Genomic DNA, 18,732 nt, shown 5'->3' on the forward strand with positions numbered 1-18,732 from the left:
CTTGTACTGGGCTCTGCTCTGTTCCATTGACCCATGTATCTATCTCTCTGCCAGTACTACGTTATCTTGATTACTGTAGCTATTTAATAAACCTTAATATAGGATAGAGTGATTCCTCCTATTTTATTTCTTTGTCAAAATAATTTTAGTTATTCTTAGGTCAGTGCCTTTCTATATAAATTTTAGAATTACTTATCTGTATCTACAAAACAATCTTTCTAGGGATTTGATAGGAATTGGATTATTGGGAGAACTCGCATCATTTTTTTATTTTTTTTTAGTTTACTTATATGATTTTAGTCTCCCTCCCCCCATTCTGGACTGTAAATCTCTTTTTAAATTAAAGGATAGTTGACATACTATATATTATACTATACCATACCATACCATATTATATTATATTATAGTGACTGGACATTTATGTACTTTACAAAGTGATCACCAGGAAAAAGTCCAGTATCCATCTGTCACCATACAAAGGTATTTTGATATTATTGACTACTAGAGGCCCAGTGCACGGATTCATGCACTGGTGGGGTTCCTCGGCCTGGCCTGTATGGATCAGTGGACCTCCATGCCACCGCAGCCCGGCTTACTTGCCAGCTCGTCAGGCTCCAGCCCACTGTTCACATCGATCCCGCACAGCACGAAGCAGTGCACAATGTGGCAGGCAGCTGTGAAGGAGTCCGAGCCTGGGCTGGGCCCCACTGCGCCTGCCGGTGCTGCTACAGTGTGCAGGGGGAGTGTCCGCAGGAGAGGATCGCGTTACCACCGCAGCTGCACTCGCCAGCCGTGAGCCCGCCCACCTGTCAGCTGAGCGGTGCTCCCACTGTAGGAGCGCACTGACCACCAGGGGCAGCTCCTGCATCGAGCGTCTGCCCTCTGGTGGTCAGTGCACGTCATAGCTACCGACCGGTCTTTCCAGTTGTCTGGTTGTAATGGTCCCTTAGGCTTTTATATATATAGACTAGAGGCCCGGTGCACAAAAATTTGTGCACTTTTAGGGGGGGGTGTTCCTCAGCCCGGCCTGTGCCCTCTCGCAGTCTGGGACCCCTCAGGGGATGACCACCTGCTGGCTTAGGCCCGCTCCCCAGGGGATTGGGCCTAAGATGGCAATCAGACATCCCTCTGGCAGCCCGGCAGCCCTAGGGGGATGTCCACTTGCCAGTGGGGAGCAGGTCTAAACTGCAGTTGGACATCCTTAGCGCTGCTGAGGAGGCAGGAGAGGCTCCCACCACCATCGCTGTACTGGCAGCCATCAGCCTGGCTTGTGGCTGAGCAGAGCTCCTTTTATGTGAGAGCGCCCTGACCACCAGGGGGCAGCTCCTGCATTGAGCGTCTGCCCCCTGGTGGTCAGTATGTGTCATAGTGACCAGTCATTCCCAGTCCTTCTGCTGTTAGGGTCAGTTTGCATATTACCCGTTTACTATATAGGATAGAGGCCTGGTGCACGGGTGAGGGCCGGCTGGTTTGCCCTGAAGGGTGTCCCGGATCAGGGTGGGGGTCCCCACTGGGGTGCCTGGCCAGCCTAGATGCGGGGATGATGGCTGTTTGCAGCTGGTCACACCCCTTTCAGGGTAGGGGTCCCCACTGGGGTGGTTGGCCAGTCTGGGTGAGGGTCTGAGGGCCGTTTTCAGGCTGGCGGGTGACTGAAGCTCCCAACCTCTCCTTTTTTTATTTTTTTTTTATTCTGGGATTTATTTACCTTCTGTGACTGTCACTGGAGCTGAGAGCCGGCTTTAGCTCTGAGGCTTGGCTCCAGCTCTGAGACCTCGGCTGCTGAAAGCAGGTATCTGGGATTTGTTTGGGTTCTATAATTGAAACTCTGTTGCAACTCCAGCTCTGAAGGCTGAAAGCAGGTTTCTGGGGATTGTTTAGCTTCTATAATTGCAACATTGTTTCTTAGAGTGCAAGCTCAGAGGCCAGCAGTGGCAGGCGGGGAACCTTGGCTTCCTTCATTACTGGAGCAAGCAAGCCTCCTGTTTGCTTCAGCTGCCTGGCTGCCGGCCGCCATCTTGGTTGGCAGTTAATTTGCATATCTCGCTGATTAGCCAATGGGAAGGGTAGCGAAGTTATGGTTAATTACCATGTTTCTCTATTATTAGATAGGATATTCCCTCTGCTGTAGTTTATATCCCCAAAAATATGGAACACTTTGTGAATTTGCATGTCATTCTGTACAGGTGCCATGCTAATAAATCTTCTCTGTATTCCAATTTTAGTATATGTGCTGCTGAAGCGAGCAATATATTTTATTTAGTCTTATAAAAGTTTGTTTGTTTTTTAAATATATTTTATTGATTTTTTACAGAGAGGAAGGGAGAGAGATAGAGAGCTAGAAACATCGATGAGAGAGAAACATCGATCAGCTGCCTCCTGCACATCTCCTATTGGGGATGTGTCCGCAACCCAGGTACATGCCCTCGACCGGAATCGAACCTGGGACCCTTGAGTCCGCAGGCCGAAGCTCTATCCACTAAGCCAAACCGGTTTTGGCATAAAAGTTTGTTTTTAATGCAATTTGTTGAGGTATTTTTTTTTATCACTCCTGAATTTCATGTCTAATTAAAAAAGAACTTCCTCACGCCAAGATTATAAGAATCTTAACCTGTATATTTTTTACTCTAATATTTTGGTTTTAAGTTTAGTTTTTAAAAACCATTTGGTATTTATTTTACTGTGCTGTAGGAATTTAATTCTTTAAAAAATCCAATTGGAGAGTCAGCTGCCCTCTCATCATTTATTGAATATTCTTCCAAGTTTTTAATTGACTTTAGATGCCATCTTTATCATAATCTTAATTGTTATATATTTTTGGGTCTGTTGCTGGGCTTTCTTGTCAGTCCAGTTATCTGTTATATCTTTATATCATACTTTTAATGATCTGTTGTGGGCCTATGAGATATTATAATGTCTAGGAGGAGACATAGCATGATAAAACTAAGTTAAGAGCTTAACTCAGGGGTTTGATTAGTTGAATGCTAGCTCTGCCACTTATCAGTTAGATAACTTAGTGGGAATTATTTAAATTCTCTAGATCTCAGTATTGTCTGTAAAATAAGGATTATAATATTTCATATATTATAGGGTTATTGTGAGAATTAAGTGCATTAATATATGTAAAGCTCCTTTAATGCTACATATTTTCATAGGTACCATGTAAGAGTTAAGCTATTGCAACAGGGCAAAGTTGTCCTCATATTCCTCCTTTCTAGACTAGCTTGTTAGCCCTGGCTGGCATGATACAGTGGTTAGAGTGTTGGCACATACACCGAAGGGTCTAAGGATTGATTCCTGGTCAAGGGCACTGGGTTGCAGATTTGATCCCTGGCCCCCATCAGGGCTCATTCGGGAGGGTCTCTCTCTCTCTCTCTCTCTCTCTCTCGGCCCCCATCCAGGCTCATTTGAGAGTCTCTCCCTCTCCCCCCCCCCCCCATGTGTGTGAGGTCGCCTCTGACTCCCCCACCCTCCTTCCACTCTCTCTAAAAAGCAATGGAAAAAATATCCTCAGGTAAAAATTTTTTTAAAAAGTTTTATTCTTCCCAAAGTCCAATTCAGCTACTCATTGTAATTACATTGACTTTTAGCATTTAAGTTGAGGGAGAAATGGTCTTTATAATAATGTAATAAACTGTTGCATTATTCTATACTAGTATAATAAAAGGCTAATAGGCAAATCGACTGAATGGAGGAACGACCAGTCGCTATGACACACACTGACCACCAGGGGGCAGGTGCTCAATGCAGGAGCTGCCCCCTGGTGATCAGTGCACTCCCACAGTGGGAGTGCCACTCAGCCAGAAGTGAGGCTCACAGACTGGTGGGCGCAGCAGCAGTGGCGGGAGCCTTTCCCGCGTCCGTGGCAGCGCTAAGGTTGCCCTACTGCCAGCTTAGGCCTGCTCCCCATAGGCTTAAGCTGTCAGTCAGACATTCCCCGGGGGCTCCCAGACTGTGAGAGGGTACAGGCCAGGCTGAGGACACACACACCCCCGAGTACACAAATTTCGTGCACCGGGCCTCCAGTAATTATATAATACAGTATTGGCTTACCACCTAAGAACATGGTATATCTGTATCTCTTCATTAACTCAAGTCTAGGGTCTTGTGTCAGTTCTGGACTTAATAGATGGACATATTGTTTTCTGTTCTCATCTGATCCAAAACACAAAAAAGAAATATTGGAATCTACAAGTGTGACAGTATTGCCTCATTTTTATCCCTAGAATAACAGCAATAGAAAAACACGTTGCCATAGACCACATCATTAGATGTTGTATATATAGGTGTCTGCACTTATGTTGGTTGTTTAAGGTGGTCTTCTCAGTGCTGTCTCACATTTCACCCTAAAGTGCATGAGTATATAAATGAATAAAGAAAAGTTGAAGTCATGATAACCTTTGGAACAGTAATAATAAAACTCAGAATATATGTGAGTGCGTAAATGGATATTGAATGAATATATTTAAATGAAATGTGCAAATGCAGTGGTTCTTAGAATTTGGCCGTTGGTGTTTTCCTAAGGGACCTCCTCCACCCACCCCACCCCCAGCCCTCCTACCAGAGCCTTGCTTTAAGAGAGAATGTCTGTATACTCAGTTTTTTCAGTCATTATCCTCTTTTTCTCCTCAGTCTGTCTTAACATCTGCCTGTGAACTCTAGCTAGAATTTTTGTATTTTTATTTTTTTAAGGTATGTTTTGTTTTGAGAGAGACATCAACTTGTTGTTGCACATATTTACACATTCATTGGTTGCTTTTTTTAGAAATTAATTTCAGAGCGAGGAAGTGAGAGGGAGAGAGAGAAACATCTATGATGAGAGAGAATCACTGATTGGCTGCCTCCTGCACGCCCTCAGCTGTGGATCAAGACCACAACCTGGGCATGTGCCCTGACTGGGAATCGAACCATGACCTCCTGGTTCATGGGTTGATGTTCAACCACTGAGCCACACTGGCTGCACATGAGTTGCTTCTTGTATGTGCCCTAATTGGGGATCGAACCTATAACCTTGGCCTATTAGGATGACACTCTAACCAACTGAGCTACCCGGTCTGGGCTAGACATTTTGTATTTTTAGATTGTTTACTCAAGCCTGCATATATCAATTAACTGCTTCAAGAAAATTGCAAATACGGTGAAAGACTCTGACTCCAGTGAGGGCTGTAGCAGACTCATATACACATATACTTAAACTATGCTTGTTCCTGTTTTCCTGATTTTTCTTCCAGAATTGTTTAGGTTTGATAGGTAGTTATGTTTTTATTAGGAAGGGATGAATTAGGGATGAAAAACAAAATAACTGTATTTTGACAAATAAGTGTTGAGCAAAACGATAGATCATTAGAGATGCTAATCAAAATACAGCTATATAGGTGTACTATTCTTTTGATTTTTGTGTATGTCTGGAATTTTTAATAACATTTGGGGTTACAGCAATACATATAAGTAAATAAAGGCAGTAATTATTAATTATGTCGAATATGTAGTTTTAAAAATAAATTTTAGTACTCTAGTTATAAGCTCACAGCTTGATGAATTTTCACAATTAGAACATACCCATATAACCAGCACCCAGATCAAGAAACAGAACACTAGTAGCTCCTGGAAACTTCCCTGTGCTGCCTTCTAGTCACAGCTCCCTAAGGCTAGCCACTATGCTAACTCCTAATAGCATACGTTAGTTTTGCCTGTTTTTAATTTTCATATATACTTTTGAGGCTGTGAGAGCCATAAACATAATTGCATATAGTTGTAGTTTGCTCACTCTAATTGCTTTATAGTAGTCCATTATGTGAATATACTACAATTTATTTAACCATCCTGTTGAATATCTGAGCATTTATACTTTTAGATCACCTCTTACCCATTTATATTTTAAGTATTGTAGGGGTTGTGGACATTTTCTGAAATATACTGCTGAGGAAATCTGAAAATTTTTATCAGTTCTCAACTTTAGAAATTCTATAATGCTGAATATACACCTTTTAATTTAAAAACTTATCTATCCACATATTTTCCAAACCCATTACCTCAGTTACCCATTACCTCAGTTAGCTTTTGCTACATAAAAAGCATTCCAACTTAATGGCTTAAAACAACAGTTATTTACTTAGCTTTTTTTTTTTATTCTGAGGATTAGCAGTTTAGGCTGGATTCTGCTATGGGGTTCTGATGATCTGTGCCAGACTTGGCTTACCTGGTTGGGACAACTGAGCCACCTTCTCCATGTGGTTTTTCATTCTCTAGCAGGCTACATAAGGGTTAGGATTAACAACAAAAAATAAAGAGACCTTTGTCAGATATGATTTGTTTTGGGATCTAGTGATTTCCAACAGTTCACTAGCTGTAACCTGGAATTGTGCTGTTACACTTTTTTTTTTATAGACAATTTTTAAGAACAGTTTTATATTTACAGAAAATTTGACACAATTGTAGGACAGATTTCTTATATATCCCACACCCATATTCCCCCATTATTAACATTTTACTAATTAGTATGGTACATTTGTTACTATTACTGAACCAATATTAAGATGTTATTATTAACCAGCTTCCGTACTTTATTCAGATTTCCTTATTTTTTGCCAGATATTCTTTTCTGTTCTAGGATTCCATCCAGGAAACCACATTACATTTAGTTATATCTCCTGAGACTCCTCTTCACTTGTGACAGTGTTTCAGATTTTCCTTGTATTTTGTGTATGTGTTTTTTTAAATTTTTTATTTATTGATTTGAGAGAGAGAGAGAGAGAGAGAGAGAGAGAGAGAGAGAGAGGAGAGATACATCGATTTGTTGTTCCACATATGTATGCATTCATTGGTTGATTCTTTTTTTTGATTAAATCTTTATTGTTCAGGTTATTACAATTGTTCCTCTTTTTTCCCCCCATAGCTCCCCTCCACCCGGTTCCCACCCCAACCTCTGCCCTTATCTCCCCTCCCCCACTGTCCTCATCCATAGGTGTACGATTTTTGTCCAGTCTCTTCCTGCACCCCCCACACCCCTTTCCCCCCCCGAGAATAGTCAATCCATTCCCTTTCTATGCCCCTGATCCTATTATATTCACCAGTTTATTCTGTTCATCAGATTATTTATTCACTTGGTTTTTAGATTCACTTGTTGATAGATGTGTATTTGTTGTTCACAATTTGTATCTTTACCCTTTTCTTCTTCCTCTTCTTAAAGGATACCTTTCAGCATTTCCTATAATACTGGTTTGGTGGTGATGAACTCCTTTAGCTTTTTCTTATCTGTGAAGCTCTTTATCTGTCCTTCAGTTCTGAATGATAGCTTTGCTGGGTAAAGTAATCTTGGTTGTAGGTTCTTGTTATTCATCAGTTTGACTATTTCTTGTCACTCCCTTCTGGCCTGCATAGTTTCTGTTGAGAAATCAGCTGACAGTCGTATGGTTACTCCCTTGTAGGTAACTGAGTTTCTTTCTCTTGCTGCTTTTAAGATTCTCTCTTTGTCTTTTGCGCTTGGCATATTAATTCTGATGTGTCTTGGTGTGGTCCTCTTTGGATTCCTTTTGTTTGGGGTTCTCTGCGCTTCCTGGACTTGTAAGTCTATTTCTTTCACCAGGTAGGGGAAGTTTTCTGTCATTATTTCTTCAAATAGGTTTTCAATATCTTGTTCTCTCTCTTCTTCTGGCACCCCCATAATTCAGATGTTGGTACGCTTGAAGCTGTCCCAGAGGCTCCTTACACTATCTTCATATTTTTGGATTCTTTTTTCAGTTTGTTTCTCCAGTTGAGTGTTTTTTGCTTCTTCATATTTCAAATCTTTGACTTGATTCTTGCGACCCTCTGGTCTGCTGTTGGGAGTCTGTATAATATTCTTTATTTCTGTCAGTGTATGCTTAATTTCTAGTTGGTCCTTTTTCATAACCTCGAGGGTCTCATCAGATTTCTTGAGGGTTTCACTAAATTTATCGGCGTTTTCTAGAAAATTCTTGAAAAACCTTAAAAGTGTGGTTTTGAAATCTATATCCAGTAGTTTGCTTTTCTCCATTTCTGTCATTTGTGACCTGTTACTTTGTCTCCGCATTTTTTATGCTTCCCTGTGTTGATAGAGTGTCTTTCTGTGCTAGGTGTCCTATAGGGCCCAGTGGCTCAGCCTCCCCAGTTGCCTGAGGTGGACACTCTTGGTGCACCCCTTTGTGGGCTTTGTGCACAGTCTTGTTGTAGTTAAGCCTTGATTGTTGTAGGTATCACTGGGAGGAATTGACCTCCAGTCCAATTGGCTGTGAGAATCAGCTGTGTCTACAGTGGGAGAACTTCTGTGCTGGAGACACCCTTCTGGGGTAAGACTTGCTTCAGTGGGGCTTTGGTGCTCACTGAGTCTGCCCCCTGAGTGTGTCCCTTATGGATCTGAGGAGTTGTAATCTGGATGGTCCCACTCTGACCCCTGGGTACACTGGCTCTTGGATCTCTAAGGAAGTGCTAATTTAGCCTCTGCCAGAGGCTACCCAGCAGGAGCTATGGAGAGATCTGCAGATTCCTCTTCTTTGTTTGGGATTTGGAGGTGCCCAGATGAGGCCCAGCTGTGAAGCAGTGCAAGCTGCTTTGTGGCCTTGGGCCTTCTTTTGGAAGTTCTGAGTCTCTCTGACCCAGCTGCAGTTTGTTAGGTAATTTTCAGATTGCAAAGGCCCAGGCCTTTCATATGCAAAAGCCTCTGCGCACAGCTTGGATGGGGCAGGGTCTCAGGGAATCAACAGAGCAGAGCAAACAGCTATGGCTGATCCTCAGTCCTGCCCTGAGAGGCCCCTGGTCTCAGTGTCCCGGTAATCGCTGCAAGCACCTCTGAGAGAAAGCCGCCCTTGAGTTCCGACAGATGCCAGACAGTCCAGTTTCTCCCCGTATGAGTCCGGGTCCCCAGAGACTCACCCGGAACTGGAGTTCAGAGCAGTCTGGAGCTTGAGACTCCCTCCCAATTGAAAAAGACTACCACGTCCTCAGTTCCCAGCCCTTTCCACGTGCGTCTCCGTACCTCTGCACTTTACTTCTGCACCTCCTCTGAGTCTCAGTGTGCTTTTCTCTTTCCTTCTAGTTGTAGAATTTCCACTCAGCCAGCCTTCTTGTGGTTCTGGATGATGTCTGTTTTGTCTTTTAGTTGTATTTTTGAAGTAGTTTTGCGAGGCAGCAATTTCCGGTGTTTACCTATGCCGCCATCGTGGTTTCTTTTCCATTGGTTGATTCTTATAGATGACCTGACCAGGGATCGAACCCACAACCTTGGAGTAACGGGACAGTATTTTACCCAGATTTTCCTTGTTTTTGAAGACGTTGACAGTTTTGAGGTGTTGTGGTCAGATATTTTGTAGAATATCCCTCAGTTGGTATTTATCTCATGTTTCTCTCCGATTAGACTAGAGTTAACAAGTTTGGGTAGAAGAACCACAGAGGTAAAATAACATTTTCACCCATTACATCAAAGGTATATACTATTTACATCATGTATTATTGTTGATGTTGGGCTTGATCATCTGGCTAAAATAGTGCTAGCCAGGTTTTTATACTGTCAAGTTACTCTTTCCCCCTCTTTCCATACCTTACTTTATGGAGGGAAGTCATTATGCATAGGCCACACTGAAGGAGTGAGGAGTTAAATCCTCTTTGAATCAGAGTATCTACATAAATTATTTGGAATTCTTCTGCATAGGTGATTCTGTTATTTTTTTTTAATAACTCAATTTATGGTGATAAGGAAGGTGGCAATCTGCAAGGTGTTTGACAGAACTCCCCAGCTCCAAGGGTCTTGTCCCTAGGTTCTTGTTTTTCTAGATAAAGTCCTGTTAGGTGCTCTAAGTAAACACTATTGGGTTGTGATTTATTGGTCTAGATTGTTTTTGTTTCACCGCCTTTTGTTGCCTAGACTTTCTTAAAAATTATGTTAGTGAGCCTCTGAAAAACACTAAGAACTTTGTCTATGTACCTGTGTAAAAAAAAAAAAAAATGTACCTAGGGCTCTGATGGTTTATGAACAGTCAGCTTCAGTTTTAAGGAAGGAGGAGGAGGTTTTCTGACTGCATACAGCCACATTGCACATTGAAAGAATATATTTGTTATACTCATACTGCTTTGGGATCCAAAGACCAAGCCCCACTGAATTAAATAAAAGAAGGTATATCTTCACTTTTAAAAAAAAAAAAAAAAAGTATGTAAGCCCAGCCAGTGTGGCTCAGTGGTTGAGCATTGACCTATGAACCAGGAGATCACTGTTTGATTCTCGGTCAGGGCACATGCCCAGGTTGCAGGCTTGATCCCCAGTGTGGGGCATGCAGGAGGCAGCCAACCAATGATTCTCTCTCATCCTTGATGTTTCTATCTCTCTCTCTCCCTTCCTGTCAGAAATCAATAAAAATAAAAAAATCTTTTAAAAAGTATTTAATTGTTTTTAAAAATTATTATACAGTAACATCAACTTATTGGATGGGGATGGTACAGTTTTATAAATTTCAAGTCATTTTTCATGTAGTTATCACCAACATTAGGATATATAAATCACTCCAAAAAATCTTTTTATTATTACACCCAACTCTTACCTCTGGCAACTACTGTTCTACATCTTTATAGTGTTTTTTTTTAAATTTTTATTTATTTATTTATTTATTTATTATTCTTATAGTATTACAAAGGGTATTACATATGTGTCCCTTTTTTTTTTTTTAAATGTTAGATAAATGAAACCATCTATGCCTTTTGAGGTTGACTTCTTTCACCTAATTTAAAACTTCCACATATTTGCGTTTTTAAATTTGTCATACATTTTTCTTTCTCCCATACAACCTGACTTGAACATTAACACCTTTCAGATGATTGCACAGTCACAATAAGCTTTCTAATTATAACAAAGTTGATAAAGTATCTTAAAGACTTTTTTCCCCAGGTATGAAGTGAGTTACTGTGGGCTTCTGGTAGTCAGGTCTCAGTTTTAATGGATCTTGGTTCTGCTCCTTTAATAAGTGTCTGCAAATGCTTTGAATGATGGAAAAAATATGAGATGTATTTCCAAAAAGGAGGTCTTGCACCTTCCCTGCTTAATTATATCCCTGAAAGCTGTGGTGGTCTTACTTTATAAGCCACACATGTCTTCTCGGAGAATAAAGGAAAAATTATGTAGTATTTTTCCTGCATTTTTCTTTTGCATTGTACTTAATAATATGTTCAGGTCCTACAGCAACAGGTTTTGATGTGAGTTCTTTGATTTCTTTCTCCAATTTCTTCTACTCTTTAGGGAGCCTGATAGTTAAGTATTCTCTCCACCTTAGATTTACCAGTTCCAGAAGTAGCTGGTGAAGCCACTCCATCTTGACCAGGATCCTCTTTGGCCACCAGCCCACCATGGCCCCGAGGTTCGCATCTGGGTAGCACAGTGGCTGTAGCCACCACGGGTTGCTGCAACCTCTGCTCAGGCAACTGTAGCTGCCTCTGATGTAGTCTCCACTCCATTGCAGGTCAAAGGTTGGCTCCCCCTGGTGGCCCCAGCATCTCCTTTACTTTTTCTTAAATGTTTATATCTGATACATGACTACAATAAATACTTCACTAGTTATAGTCTATTAGTTTAGATTAGTGGTTCTGAGTTTGGTCCCTAGATAAGCAGCATCACCATCATATGGAAATCTGTCAGAAATGCAGGTTTCCATCTCTTTCCCAGACCTGCCATCTCAGAAACTCTAGGGTTGAGACCCAGCAATCTTTCTGAACAACTCCCTTCCTCCACCCATGATACATTCTGAAGTTTGAGTATCTGGTGTGGTTTATTGAGTGTGCCTGGTAGCCTACATAGCAGTTCTTGTAGCATATTGCTTTTCCTACAGATTAACATTGGCTTTTCCTAAAGGGCCATGAAAAGTACTTCCTCTTTTAATCAGTGTCTGACCGCTAAGATGTTAGTTCAGATTCTCCTCTCTAAAGATCACATTTGCTGAACTGATCAAGTTAGAACAGTGGTTGGCAAGCTACAAACTGCAGGCCACCTCTTGTTTTTGTACAGTTTGTGAGCTAAGAATGGTTTTAACCTTTTTTTCAAAAAACATACCATAAATTTTACCCATTTTAAAGCATACATTTGAAAGGTTTTCAGTATATTCCCAGAGTTGAGTAGTGTATCAATATCTAATTTTAGAGCATTTTTATTGTGCCAAAAAAAACCGTATATACTTTTGCAGTCAACACTGCCCCCTCCACCTCTCTAGCTCCAAGTAACCACTAACCTACTTTCTCTCTCTTTATAGTTACCTTTTCTAGACATTTCATATAAATGGAATTATACAATAAACGTGTGTTCTTTTGTGACTAGCTTCTTCCACTTAGCACAATGTTTTAAATGGTTTTTCATATATAGCATGATTCAATACTTCATTCCTTTTTATTATTAAACTAGAGGCCCGGTGTATGAATTCGTGTACAGGTGGGCTCCAGCTAGCCTGCCCTGATGGAGGCCAATTGAGGCCGGGTCAGCAGGGGGATGGGCTGTGGGAGTTTGGCCACCAGCCCCACCCCTGATTGGGCCGGTTGGCCGCCGCAGTGCGTGTTTTGGTCGTTCTGCTATTCTGGTCGCTTGGCTTTAAATATATAGATAATATCCCATCATATGGATATACCATATTTTCTACACCTATTTGTTGATGGATATTTGGGTTGATATTTGCATTTTTAATGGTTGAAAAACATCAAAAGAAGAACAATGTTTAATGATGTGAAAATTATGTGAAATTCATTTTTTGTCCATAAATAAAGTTTAATTGAAATAGCCATGCTCATTCCTTTATGTATCATCTGTGGCTATTTTCATGTTACAGTGGCAGAGTTGAATAGTGACAAACTATAGCCTTCAGAGCCTAAAATACTTACTATTTCGCCCTTTGCAGAAAAGTTTTGTCGACCCTAATCTTGAACAGTGTTTCTCCATCTTTTTCTTCATTATTTTTCCTAAGTAGCCTTTTTAGACATTTTCTCCCTAAATGCCTTCATCACATGAAATTTTAATACTAGATGTATGCTGTATATCTCTGTATACTCTTGCCCTGAGGTGGAACACAAATCCGGTGGTGATGTCCTCAGTGAAAATGCACACTCTAGAGTAGTGTTCTGATAGGTTCATTTCCTTCCCTGTTGCATTAGGGGGTGAAAAAATTTTTCAGATATATTAGACTTCCCTAAGAAAATTTTAGTGTTGAGGTATTCAAACAATATGTTGGGATCTACTTTTAGATCTCTAAGCTAAGATATTTGACAATCAGCATATGACAACAATATATTGTGATCTTAATGTTTAAAAATTTTGGGAAATTTTGGTGAGTCTTCAAAATATTTCAGACTTTTGCTTTAGTTCATACATTGAGTTATCATAGAGTTTATCAGTATATTTGGCTATAGCAGAGGCCAGAGAGTTTAATGTTTAAAAATTTGGCTGAAAAGTAAGGCTTTTTATTACCAGCTGGTTTAGGTCTGCATTTCTCCTATGCCTTATAATACTTTTTTCTTAAGATTATTTTTCTCTCATCTCCCTCCAACCTCATCATCTTCCTTAGAGCATCTGTTCTTGGAGAAGGAGGAGTAGGTTAGACTTTTGTGAGGATTGAAATGCTGGAGAAAGGAAGGGCTGGTGAAAAGAGGAGACTCTAATTTAAAGCAAGGGAACACTAATATTAACTACCTCTTTTCTTTTTGCTAGTTGTTGATAGCTTTGTGTTTAGTAATTCAGAATATGTCATTAATCTTGATGAAAACAGAATAGTTTTTTATATGTAAATAAAAACCGCAAGTCTTAGCAGGAAAACAAAGTCCATTTTAGTCCCCTTCCTCTTCTCCACCAAATAGGATACATGGAAAAGGGGAAAAGAGTTGCATTTCCTTTCAAGGAGAATAATTGACAGAGTGGAGCATTGTAAATAAATTACACTGGACTGTAACTGATTTTATAGAAATGGAATTGTTATCCAGGTGGAATCTCTTCTCTTTGCTCTTGGCTTTTGAGTCCTATTAGTTACTGAAATTAGACTTTTAGTCTCTTCAATTTAACTGGATCCTCCAGAACCTACTCCCTGGTATATATTTTCCAGGCTGTGAGAGAGTAGAGAAGCTTAGAAAAATGGTCTAAAACCAATCTTTCTCAAACTTTGAACATGCTTTACAATATGTATAAGCCTTTTGGGCAAAATTAAAAATATAATTTGTCTAAAATTTTTTTAAATTAATTTTTATTGAATTTATTGAGTTGACACTGGTTAACAAAATTATACAGGTTTCAGGTGCATAGGTCTACAACATATCTGTACACTGTATTGTGTGTTTACCACCCCAAATCAAGTCTTCGTCCATCACCATTTATCGCCCCTATATCCACCTCCACCTTCCCCCATGCCCCGTCCTTGCCAGTCACCACACTGTTGTCTGTGTACATGAGCTCTTCCTTTCATCCAGCGCCCCCCCACCGTACCCCCGCCACTGCCCCATGCTGTCAGCATGCTGTCTATGAGTCTGTCTCTATTTTGTTCATTAGATTCCACATATGAATGAAATCATATAGTACTTGATTTTCTCTGATTGGCTATTTCAATTAGCTTAATGCTCTCCAGGTCCATCCATGCTATTACAAAGGGTAAAATTTTCTTTTTTATGCTGAGTAGTATTCCATTGTTTAGATGTACCACAGCTTTTTTACCCATTCATCTGCTGATGAGCACTTGAGCTGCTCCCAAATCTTGGCTATTGTGAATAACACTGCAGTGAACATAGGGGTGTATGTATTCTATCCCATTTAGTGTTTTAGGTTTCTTCAGATAAATTTCCAGAAGTGGAATCTCTGGGTCATAAGGCAGTTCCATTTTTGTTTTTATTATTTATTTATTTTTATTTTACTAAAGTAAATGCTCATCTGAGGATATGTTTTTATTGCTTTTTTAGAGAGAGAGGAAGGGAGAGAGAAACATTGATCGATTGCTTCCTGTATGCACACTGACTTGGATCAAACCCACAACCTAGGTATGTGCTCTGACTGGGAATCATACCCAAAACCTTTTGGTTTATGGGTCGATTCTCCAGCCAACTGAGCTACCCAGCAAGAACTCCATTTTTAATTTTTTGAGGTAATTCCATACTGCTTTCCACAGTGGCTTTACCAATCTGCAGTCCTACCCACAGTGCTTGAGGGTCCTTTTTCTCCTCATCCCTGCCAACACTGGTTGTTTGTTGATTTATTGATGATAACCATTCTGATAGGTGCGAGGTAATATTTCATTGTCGTTTTAAATATATATTTTTATTGATTTCAGAGAGGAAGGGAGAGGAAGAGAGAGATAGAAACATCAATGATGAGAGAGAATCACTGATCAGCTACCCTCCTGCACACCCCACACCAGGGATCGATCCCACAACCCATACATATGCCCTGACCAGGAATCAAACCGTGACCTCCTGGTTCATAGGTCAACGCTCAACCACTGAGCCATGCCCACTGGACTCACTTGGTTTTAATTTGCATTTCTCTGATGATTAGTGACATTGAGCATCTTTTCATATGTTTATTGGCCATTTGTATGTCCAGTTTGGAGAAGTGTCTATTCGGGTCCTTTGGTCACTTTTTTTAGTTGTTATATAAGTGCTTATCAGATAATGGCAGATATGTTCTCCCATTCAGTGGGTTGTTTTATTATTTTGCTGATAGTTTCCTTTGCTGTGCAAAACCATTTAGTTTGATAGAGTTCCATTTGTTTATTTTTTCTTTTGTTTCCCTTGCTTGAGAAGATATATGAGAAAAATATTGCCACGAGAAATGTCTGAGATTGTTGTTTTTAAACCTGACCCAAGAATATTTTTCCCATCAATTTTTAGAGAGATTGGAAGGAAAGGAGAGATACACGAGAGAAAAAACCATCTATGTGAGAGAGACACATTGATTGGTTCCCTCCTACACATGTCCCAGCCAGGGCCAGGGATTTGCAACCGTGGTACGTGCCCTTGATTGGAATTGAATCCGAGACATCTCAGTCACTGGGCTGATGAAACTGGCTAGGGCAGTGTCCGAGATTTTACTGCCTGTTTTCTTCTAGGACTTTTATGGTTTTGAGTCTAACATTTAAGTCTTTAATCCTTTTGAGCTTATTCTTGTGTATGGTGTAAAAAGGTGGTCTGGTTTCATTTTTTTGCACATATCTGTCCAATATTCCCAACACCATTTATTAAACACATTGTCTTTATCCCATTTTGTTTTTGCCTCCTTTGTCAAATAGTAATTGACTATAAAGATGTGGGTTTATTTCTGGGCTCTCTATTCTGTTGCATCATGTACATGTTTGTTTTTGTCAGTACCATGCTGTTTGGATTATTATGGCCTTGTAGTATAGTTTGATATCAAGTGGTGTGATTCCTCCAACTTTGTCCTTTTTGGCCTGAATTCAATAGACTTGTTTTGCAGGTAGTTATTGTGAGAGAGTAAGGCAGAAATGATAACTTCTTCCAGGTTCAACTATGAGATATCATTTTTTTCTAAAATATTTTTCTTAAGATTTCTTCTCTGTTATTTTCTCTCATCATCAAATGGAACTTCAGCCCTATAATACTGAAATAGGAGTTAAATATTGTCACCTTTCAAGGTTCTGTGCACTAAAGTCCAATACTCATTATGTTTTATTCAGCATGCCTAAAATAATCCTTATCTTCCTACCTAAACCTGATTGTCATTGATGTTCCATATCTTGGTGTTGCTTAATGGACCATCCACTCAATCGCTGAAGCTAAAACAGAATTGCCCTAGATTCTCCCCGTTCCACTTATTCCAGAAATCATATGTCCTGTGAATGATTTCTCTTAAAAATATTCTCTTTTTTCCTCTCCATCCCTACTTTTCTGCCTTACTTGGACCTTTTCACTTGTTGCCTGCTTTATCCCAGTTACTTCCCAGTTGGTCACCCTGCTTCTGATTTAGCATCTCTCCACACCATTCTCTACTTTGCTGCCAGGTTATATCTTTCTAAAATGACAGCATGATATCAGACTCCTACTTACAATATTTTAATTATTTCTCGTAACATTCTGGATTATGTTTCAGTACCTTAATTTTAAGAGACATAGTCCTTCACAGTCCCATCATAGTCTGCTTTTTCTAGCTTAATCTTCTACCACTCCTTTATTTCAGCCATACCAAAGTACTTGCCATTACCTAGACATGTCATGGAGTTTTATACCTTCTATTTTTTTATATCATTGTGCCTTTGTATACATATATTTTTTCTTGCCTAGAACACCTTTTTCTACCATTTTTGATCAAATAACTTCCAGTTCTTCAAGAATCAGTAGACATTTTACTTTGGGAAGCCCTTGTTTCCCAAGACCTCGTGTGTATTTAGTCATAGCATGTAACACATCATTCTATATGAACTAATTTTCTCTTTTCCACCTAAACATAAGATCTTTTTGAGGGCAAGTACTATGTCACTTTTATCTTACGTGCCACATTACTTAACACAGGACCTAGTTCCAAGTAGCTGCTCCATAAATGCTTATTGACTGAATCTCATTCATGTTAAAAAGAAAAAATATAAATTGAGCAAAAAAGTTTTCAACTTGATCTTTGAGCCCATTTATTCCAAGTAATATTCATTAGGCTCAAAGTCCAACAAAATCATAGAATTTGAAAGGACTCTGGGGCCTTTTGGAATATAATTGGATATGCTTTATACTTTATACATTCGCTGGTTTTTGGTATCCAGATTCATAAAAAAATGTAATTAAGGTAATTTTTGTCAACCAGATGAATGATGCTAGGTTGGAAGTTCTCTTTTCAGGCTGCTTTTTTTTCTTCCTTTATATTGATTGACACAGCAGGCAGAATTCTTTTTTTGATGAAGACCTGGTTTTATAGGTCTTCTATAAAGGTCTTCTACAGTCTTCTATAGGTCTTCTATAGCCTTATCTGAACCCCTATCTAAGTCCATGGGTCACTGTCAAACTTAGCCCAGTTTTCTCAACAGTAATATCAGGACTAATCTCTTCTCATAAATCCTCTAAGCTTTCAGCAAATAAATCCCTTCTTACTAGTCTAGCATGAAAGCCATGAGCTGAAAGTGCAGGGCAGGTACATTGTTTAAAAGGCATTTGGTTTTCAGGTTGCTGGTCAGTGCTTCCCCCCCCCCCCACCACCCCCGCCCTCCCGCATTTCAGAGAAGAAAGGAGAGGGAGAGAGAGAGATAGAAATATCAGTGATGAGAATCATTGATTGGCTGCCTCCTGCACACCCGCTACTGGGGATCTAGCCCGCAACCTGGGTATGTGCTCTTAACCAAAATCGAACCCGGGACCCTTCAGTTCTCAGGCCGACGTTCTATTCACTGAGCCAAACCAGCTAGGGCCAGTCAGTGCTTTTTATTCTGCTGTTGGCCCATCCAGTTGTAGATGTTGTTCTTCTATGTCAAGGTGGCTCCCAGATGTTGAATAACTACAGAAAGCTATGATTTCTCTATAATGCAAAAACTATGTACCTGTAGTTTTTGCCATTCTGATTAGTAGGTAAAAGAGGTTAAGACTGGCTGTTTATCAGGATTAAATTAGACTAGAAACCCACTTTTTTCTTGACACCTTTTTGTCTCTCCTGGAGGTACTTTCAGCCAGATCTGCTTGCTGAAAGGAGGGAGAGGGGGTATGATGAGAAGAGGATTCAGATGATCAAGATTGTAAAAAAAATCAAATTGTTGCAGTATAATGTCCATACAATAAAAATCATACATT

General features: G+C 40.0%; 1 protein-coding gene and 1 non-coding gene across 7 annotated transcripts in view; one reads left to right on the forward strand and one right to left on the reverse strand.

Moving 5' to 3' along the window:
- The window catches only part of ZNF609 (zinc finger protein 609), a 219,130-nt gene that overhangs the window by 68,270 nt on the left and 132,128 nt on the right, over positions 1–18,732 (forward strand). The window lies entirely within an intron of this gene.
- Positions 2,140–2,246, reverse strand: LOC118661463. Its single transcript, XR_004969348.1, has one exon. It is a non-coding gene; the product is annotated as a U6 spliceosomal RNA (small nuclear RNA).

Source organism: Myotis myotis, unplaced genomic scaffold (assembly GCF_014108235.1).
Source record: "Myotis myotis isolate mMyoMyo1 unplaced genomic scaffold, mMyoMyo1.p scaffold_m19_p_1, whole genome shotgun sequence".
Classification (NCBI taxonomy): Eukaryota; Metazoa; Chordata; class Mammalia; order Chiroptera; family Vespertilionidae; genus Myotis; species Myotis myotis.